This window comes from Mirounga angustirostris, unplaced genomic scaffold (assembly GCF_029215605.1).
Source record: "Mirounga angustirostris isolate CCGP_5_RB_7025 unplaced genomic scaffold, mMirAng1.0.hap1 SCAF_8, whole genome shotgun sequence".
Taxonomy (NCBI): domain Eukaryota; kingdom Metazoa; phylum Chordata; class Mammalia; order Carnivora; family Phocidae; genus Mirounga; species Mirounga angustirostris.
In genome coordinates this window covers 119209575-119217551 of record NW_026991716.1, presented here as the reverse complement: position 1 = coordinate 119217551, position 7977 = coordinate 119209575, and the positions used below count along the sequence as shown (strand labels likewise).

At 42.3% G+C, this 7977-nt stretch overlaps 1 pseudogene; it reads right to left on the bottom strand.

The window, feature by feature from the left end:
- Positions 1 to 5185: 5185 nt before the first annotated feature.
- On the bottom strand, positions 5186 to 7165 carry LOC123836536 (non-POU domain-containing octamer-binding protein-like; annotated as a pseudogene).
- Between the last annotated feature and the right edge of the window lie 812 nt (positions 7166 to 7977).

Here is a 7977-nt window from a genome sequence, read left to right as displayed (position 1 = left end):
TTGACTGACACTAGAGGAAAGGGAGAGGCCTAGAGAGCTGGTGGAGGGCAGAGAGGGTGGGGCGTTGGTCTCAAAAAACCACCCAAGAGGCCACAGAAGGAAGAAGACTGCGATTCAAATGGAACAGGGAGAAAGGTTGCCTAGAGAATACATTCTACAGATCCTTTTATGTGGTTCTTTCTGAATTTGACTCCATTACTCAGTACTTTGCTGACACTTGCCAAAATGAGAGTATTGTTGCTATATTTAAAGCAAGATGGCTTAATACCCTCTTCATTTTTCTCACTTATGATGTGTTTCTCTCTGGGAGCAGTCAAAGTTCTCCCCGTGGCCCCACCGACAGGATGTCATGTAGAAAGCATTCCATTATTGTCTGCCCACCCACCCCACATTTCAGGGCTAATCTACTCATTCATTTTTGATTCTGGGTGACCAGGAGGCACAGGTGGTCACCAGTGCTTCTTCAGGTCCCATTCCAGAGGATAAAAATTTAATATTTGAAGGCAGCTCGATCCATATTTGCTGGACACAGCATAAATCTGAAGTTGCTGTAGAAGGAAAGGCTCAGTTAATGTGAGCCCAGAGACTGATTCATAGTTTTTAAAATGACTAACCCCACACCCTCCCCTGCCCTACCTGAGCAGTAACAAATCATCCTTTAGGGACTTAATGAGTTAAAAGAACATGCTTAACATAAAGGAATATGTCATGGGTTCTTTTAAATGCACTTGGTCAGACATAATATGTTTAAGTCATGGTTCATGTATGGTGTCATTTCTATGTTTGCAGAATTTGTGAAATTCTGGAATTTTTATAGCACACTTTAATATACAGGAAAAAATATTAAAAAGTAGCCCTGAATTCTTCCAAAGTCTCATTAATTATATGGCCCTTGGAGAAGATACGACTCTTGGAGAAGATATGACCTATGACCTAGGAGAAGTATGAAAGTAGAGCACGTGTAATCTGGGGGTAAATGTGATCTATAGAGAAAGCCACATTAGGTAATATAAGAGAAGATTCTGGAAATATAAATAAATAGATCAGGATATACAACACTCCGTAAAGGAAGATGCCTGGCAACTTGTTCCAGGAATTGCAAATGACTGATTCCAACTAGCATTGTAAGACTTTCTCTAGCTGCTTATCATTCATTCATTCATTCATTCATTCATTCATTCATTCATTCATCTACTAAGTATTGAGGATTTGCTCTTTACTGAGCACTGTGTGAGATGGACACACTCTCTGGATTTGTTCTGCTGGGTGGAAAGTGGGCTCCTAGAAGTGCCGAAAAGATATCATTGTTATCAAAGAGCATTTTAAAATAAAATACAATGACCATGACCACATCAAGGGCATTTTTCATGACACAATTCCACATACCTATTTTAAGTTCACTAAGTAACCTCTCCTCTGTATTCCACTTTCTATAATCTCAATCATCACAAAGGCCCTTGGCTTTTCAGTTTTGTTTTGTTTTAGTTTTTAAGATTTGTTTCTTTATTTTAGAGAGAGAAAGCATGAGCAGGGGGAGGGGAGAGGGAAAGGGAGAGAGAGAAGCAGACTCCCCACTGAGCCTGGAGCCTGAGGAGGGGCTTGATCCCAAGACCCTGAGATCATGACCCTGAGATCAAGACCTGAGCCAAAATCAAGAGTCAGCTGCTTAACCTACTGAGCCACCCAGGTGCCCCCCTGGCTTTCAGTTTTAAACTGTGCTGCTTCTTTTCTCGGCATCATTTAAAAATTAATCAAGGATTTCTTGGGCACTTGCTCTATTTAGCTAGAATCTGGGAAAATATACAAAGAGGAATGGAGCTTGCCCTCAAAAAGCCTGAATTTCTGCTTGGATTGTAAGCAGGTGCATGTGAATAGCTGATATTTACAGGAAGTTTTTGTCAGGAAAACACCATTCACAATCCCTTCCTCTTAAAATTTGGCAAAAGAGCCAGATTATTGATAGTATAAAACACAATTTTTAAAAATCATGAAAATAATGCAGAGATAAACAAACCATACTTTAAGTTTCCATGTAGGTAACTGTCCATTTCATGTCAGGAAAACCCATTTTTCTTCAACTTGGTTTGACACGTTGGTAGAAATCTGCTGTACTCTGGCGCCACCTGGAGGCCATCTGGCACCAGGGCGCGGCCCAAACTGGTAACTGTAATGGGAGAAATTACTTCTTTACATTTTGTTCATCAAATCACACTTTTCCTTTTTCCTTTTTGTTTCTTTTCTTTTTTTTTTTTTGCAACAAGAAACTGTGATCTGTATTTGTCGCTAGAGTTTGTTCTAAAGTACATATTTTCCAAGCGGAGTACAGTTGAGTGGAAGAGAACATTAAGGAATGTCATAGATTCTTCTAAATGTACATGAGTTTAATAATTTATATATTTGCACGACTTGTGAAACTCTGAAATTCTTATGATACATTCTGAAGCATAATGTTATATGTCAATTGTATCTCAATAATAAAATATAACAAAACTTATTTGTGAAAAAATGTGTGAATAAATAAAAGAACAAATGGCCATGTTCTGGTGTCCCATGAGGTAAATATATCTCATTAAGCTGCCATTTTCTTTTTCTTTTTTTTTAAATTTTTCTAAAGATTTTATTTATTTATTTGACAGAGAGAGTTGCAGCAAGGGAGGGAACACAAGCAGGGGGAGTGGGAGAGGGAGAAGCAGGCTTCCCGCCGAGCAGGGAGCCCGATGCGGGGCTCGATCCCAGGACCCCGGGATCATGACCTGAGCCGAAGGCAGATGCTTAACCGACTGAGCCACCTAGGTGCCCTAAGCTACCATTTTCTTACTACCTTCTTGGAGGCCCTTCCATTCACAAGGACTTGGCACCCTTTTGTTTGAGTGCAGTTATTGACCTTGGTCATTGTTCACAGACGGACGAAGAAGAACCAGGACGGTGATATAATTTGCCTCTAAGAAAAAGTGTACTGTCCTTTGTAAACGATTGAATATTTACATCTGGTTGAAGGCCGTTCTTGCTTTCAGAGGAAACTTCCTTTAATGACACGATACGTAATGCTCATACTCATTTTTCAACAAAACGATTTTATTTTCTGGAATAAACACTGGCCTCTAATTCATCAGCTGACTTGAAATTTCTGGATCCTAGGCCACTAGAGATGCACTGTGTTTTTCAATCAAGAAAGTTCCTAAGCTTCTTTTCTCCAGAGGAAGTGGGACTTACCAATACCTATGACACCATGTTATCAGCTTCCGCTTTATTGAGCATTGTAGGCCTTAAACTTGGTTTTCCAATAGGATGGGAAAAACAGTATTCTTGCTTATCAAATATTCTGCTTAATAAGAATTTATCATTTCAAACAGATACGACATACCAATTTCTTAAGAATCAGGACACAGCAATTATCATTGGTAGTATATTATGTGTAATGGGATCTTTTTTCTTTGTAAAAATAATATTGGATCTTTATTTTATTTATTGAAGCATAATTGACATAGAACATCTTCCTGGTTTCAGGTGTACATCATAGTGACTTGATATTTTTACACATTACGAAATAATCCCCACAATAACTCTAGTTACCATCTGTCGGCCTACAATGGATTCTTTTCTTGATGGCTAGAATATACTTCAGCATCATTTACTGCCTTGGTAATCACTGTGAACATTAAAATACGAGGCTGGAAGAGGTACCTAAGGCTCAACTGGGAGTTATGAACTGAGATTTGGCATTTGAAATCAGCTATTGTAGGAAAGGAAGAATGTAAATAAGGATATTCGTAAGAGTCATTATGTCAGCTATAATTACTACTACAAGGCTAAGCTGAAGAAATATTTAAAATGAGAAAGATATTTCCCACTGCTCCCTACTGTAACTATGTATATGTTAGTTTGAAGATGGATCTAAATTTGATGATAAATGCCCAGCCCTGGGAAGGGAGAGGGCAACATTTTTTTTTTCTTTAAAAAGAGGGGTATACCACACAATTCCACAATCACACTCCTTGGTATTTATCCCCAGGAGCTGAAAACTTATGTCCAAACAAAAACCTGCACATGGATGTTTATAGCAGCTTTGGTCATAATTGCCCAAACTCAGAAGCAACCAAGATGTCTTTCAATAAGTGAATGGATAAATAAACTGTAGTGCATCCAGGGGATGGACTGCTCTTCAGGACTAAAAAGACATGAGCTATGGAGCCAGGAAAAGACATGGAGGAAAGTTAAATGCATGTGACTAAGTGGAAGGAGCCTATCTGAACAGGTTACATACTGTATGATTCCAACTATATGACATTCTAGAACATGCAAAACTACGGAGACAGTAAAATGATCAGTGGTTACCAGGGGTTTTAGGGGGAGGACAATGAGGCAGAGCACAGGGCCTTTCTAAGGCAGTGAAAATACTCTGCATGATACTCTAATGATGGATACATGTGAGTATACAGTTGTCAGAACCCATAGACTATATACCAAAGAGTGAACCTGAAGGTAAACTATGGACTTGGAGTGATTATGACGTGTCAGTGTAGGTTCAGCAATTGGGGCAAATGTAGCATTCTGGTGGGGGATGCTGACAGTGGGGAGGCTGTGAATGTGTGCCCTTTCAGCTGTTTACTGTGGACCTGAAATTGCTCTAAAACCATAAAGTCTTTTTTTTTTTTTTAAAGGCTTAAAATGTATTTTAATAAGTTGATGCTGTATTACTGCTCCATTTCTCAGAAAAACTCCAAAGATATCAGGGACAAATCAAACATGGTACACCAATAAAAAAAAATGCACAGCATAACTACCTAAGATAGGCAAGGCTAAGAGCCACTGTCTGACCTTCAGCATACAGCAACCCTGTTCCCAAGATTGTACTAGGCCTATCAAGAAAAGCTATGAACAGCGACATCATAGACACAAAAGGGCCATTCCTGGGTTGTCCTAACCCAAGAAAAAAGATGGAGGCAACTTAACACAAGATTTTTTTTTTTTTAAAGTTACACTAAAATGAAAATTTCTAAGAGAAAATGTCTTCCTTAGAACATGAAGGGGTAATGTATGGGATATAACAGAACCATATGTATGTTGTCTGTGACCTCTGTGGACATTTGCCTGAATTCCCACCTGCGAGTGAATGGACCAACAGGGCTAAGGTCACTGGGGGATGCTTGTTTTTTTGGCGTACATGGCAGTGTCTCTGGGGTTTGGAGGGTATAATGAGAAACCAAATAGAACAGGATGGACAATGAATGGAATGATCAAGATTAATGGGGGCTCTAACTGGATCCATTTTGCCGTGGTCCCCCCCCTCCCCACCACAGGCCCTCAACAATCACATGAGACTTCAGGAATGCACCACACAAAATCAATTAGTTAAATGATATACCACACAGAACTGATTTGTTAAATATCGCCCCTCCCTTGCCCTCAGTCTCCAGCAAACTCCCTCAGAATAGTACAGGCAAAGAAAAGACCTAACTATTGGGAGGAATCCGTAACACTTTTCCAGGGCAGAATTCTGGCTTGTCCAAAAAGGCTCCTTCTTTTAAGGGTTTTTGGGAAACTAGACATTGAAATTTTTATTAGTATCGGCGACGTTGGTTTGGAGCTGCACGATTGAATGCAGGAGGGGTTCCACCAATTGCCCCAACTCCTTCCATTGTAGCAGCCTGGCCAAAGCGTTCAGTTATTGGTGGGGTCAATCCCAAGGTTCCATCTGGCATCATGGTGGCAGGTCCTGGAGGAGCTGGGGTACCAGCTGGTACGGAACAGGGGGCATGGTGCCTCTGTTGTTGATGCCCATAGCACCCCATAGCCACTGGCCCAACCAGATCTCCTGTTCTCTCGCATCAGGGCATGTCCCCTTGAATCCTTCCTGCTGTCGCCGCATCATTTCTTCCTGTTGGCGCCGCATCTCTTCCTCACGGCGCCTGTGTTCCTCCTCCTGCCTGAGCTCCAGTTGCTTTCATTTTTGCACTTCTTGGTTGTGCAACTCTTCCAACCTCCGAAGTTCTTCTTGATGCCTCATCAAATCCGTCTCATTAGCATGACCTGGTGCTCATGGCGAGCAGCCTCCATCTCCATCTCCAGCTTCTCATGAGCTTCCTTGATGTTGCGGTCCACTTGGTCCTGCCGCTGAGTGCCTTCCAGCGCATGACATACTCACACTCAAAGGAGCCAGGCTGTGCAAATCTGGGTGGCTGCTCTCGCTCCTTGTGAAACTGCTGGTTCTTTATCACCAGCTTCTCTGGAAGTCCCTCTTCATCATCCAACTGGTCCATGGGCTCCACAGTCACAGGCCGAGGAAATGTGGTTAGCAGGAAGGAGGCTTCATTGCACCTGTCCAGAGCTTTCTGAGCAGCTGGCTTCCCTGAGAAGTCAAGAACGCCTTTTCCTGAGGGCCTTCCTCGATCATCCACGAGGACTATAGCCCTTTCCACCTGGCCGAACACCGAAAAGGCTTCCTCCAGCAGTTCATTGGAAACATACTGAGGAAGGTTTCGGACTGTCAGGGATGCACTATGGCAGGCCAAGCACACAAGCAGCTGCTTTCCATGGAGCGACATGTTGTCCAGTTCTTCTTTGGCCATCTCCACTAAGGATCGTGTTTCCAAGTGGATAAAGCCAAAGCCCTTATCCTTATGAATGAAGACTTCACCTGTCTTCCCGTATTTCTCAAATAGTTTCCTCTTTTCCTCCTCAGTGATGTCAGGAGGAAGATTGCCCACAAAGAGCAGGCTACGTTGGGTGAAGATCTTCTCTCCTGGTTTCCTAAAATTCTTCAGGTCAATAGTCAAGCCTTCATTTTGGCTGCTGGCTTGTTGCCCATTTGCAGGTATTGGTGGTGGTGCTGCTGGTGGTGATGTTGATGATGCTTCCGTGGAGTATGGTTTTGCTTCTCCAAATTAAAGGTTTTTTTTTTTTTTAAGATTTTATTTATATGAGAGAGAGAGAGCATGAGAGGGAGGAGGGTCAGAGGGAGAAGCAGACTCCCTGCTGAGCAGGGAGCCCGATGTGGGACTCGATCCCGGGACTCCAGGATCATGACCTGAGCCGAAGGCAGTCGCTTAACCAACTGAGCCACCCAGGCGCCCCAAATTAAAGGTTTTATTGCTCTGCATTTTTGCACCCCTCTACCAACTGTTCTCTCCTCAGAGTAACGGTGACGGTACACGGCCTCTACCATCCCGAGAAAAACTAAAGCCATAAAGTCTTAATAAAAATTTAATTTAATTTAGGGGCACCTGGGTGGCTCAGTTGATTAAGTGTCTGACTCTTGGTTTTGGCTCAGGTTATGATCTCAGGGTCCTGCGATCGAGCTCCAAGAGGGACTCCAAGCTCACTGGGGAGACTGCTTGAGATCCTTGCTTCCCCTGCCCTTCCCTCTACTCTTTCTCTCTCCCTCAAATACATAAAATAAATCTTTGAAAAATTTTAATTTATGTTATTTAAAGAATCACCATGAAGTAGGTACTATAAGCATTGCTATTTTACAAATGTGTAAACTGATACACAGCTATAAATATGCTAACAACGTATGCAGGTGCATAGCTAGGTAGCCACAGAATTGGGATTTAAACACAGATACTCAAGCTCTATAGTCTCAACTCCTATGCTGTACTCTTCTCTGCCAATAAGGTGAAGTATCAATTATTCCCATTTTAAAGATGAGGAACCCGTGCTCAGGATAGTTCAATAACCTGTCCAAGGCTGCCCAGCTAGTGATCGATGAAACCTACATTCAGACCCAAGTTAATCTCATTCTTTTTTTTTAAGATTTTTTTTTTTTTTAATTTATTTGAGAGAGAGAGAATGAGAGACAGAGAGCACGAGAGGGCAGAGGGAGAAGCAGGCTCCCCGCCGAGCAGGGAGCCCGATGTGGGACTCGATCCCGGGACTCCAGGATCATGACCTGAGCCGAAGGCAGTCGCTTAACCGACTGAGCCACCCAGGCGCCCAGTTAATCTCATTCTAAAGACCGCTTTTCTTAGCAGAAGA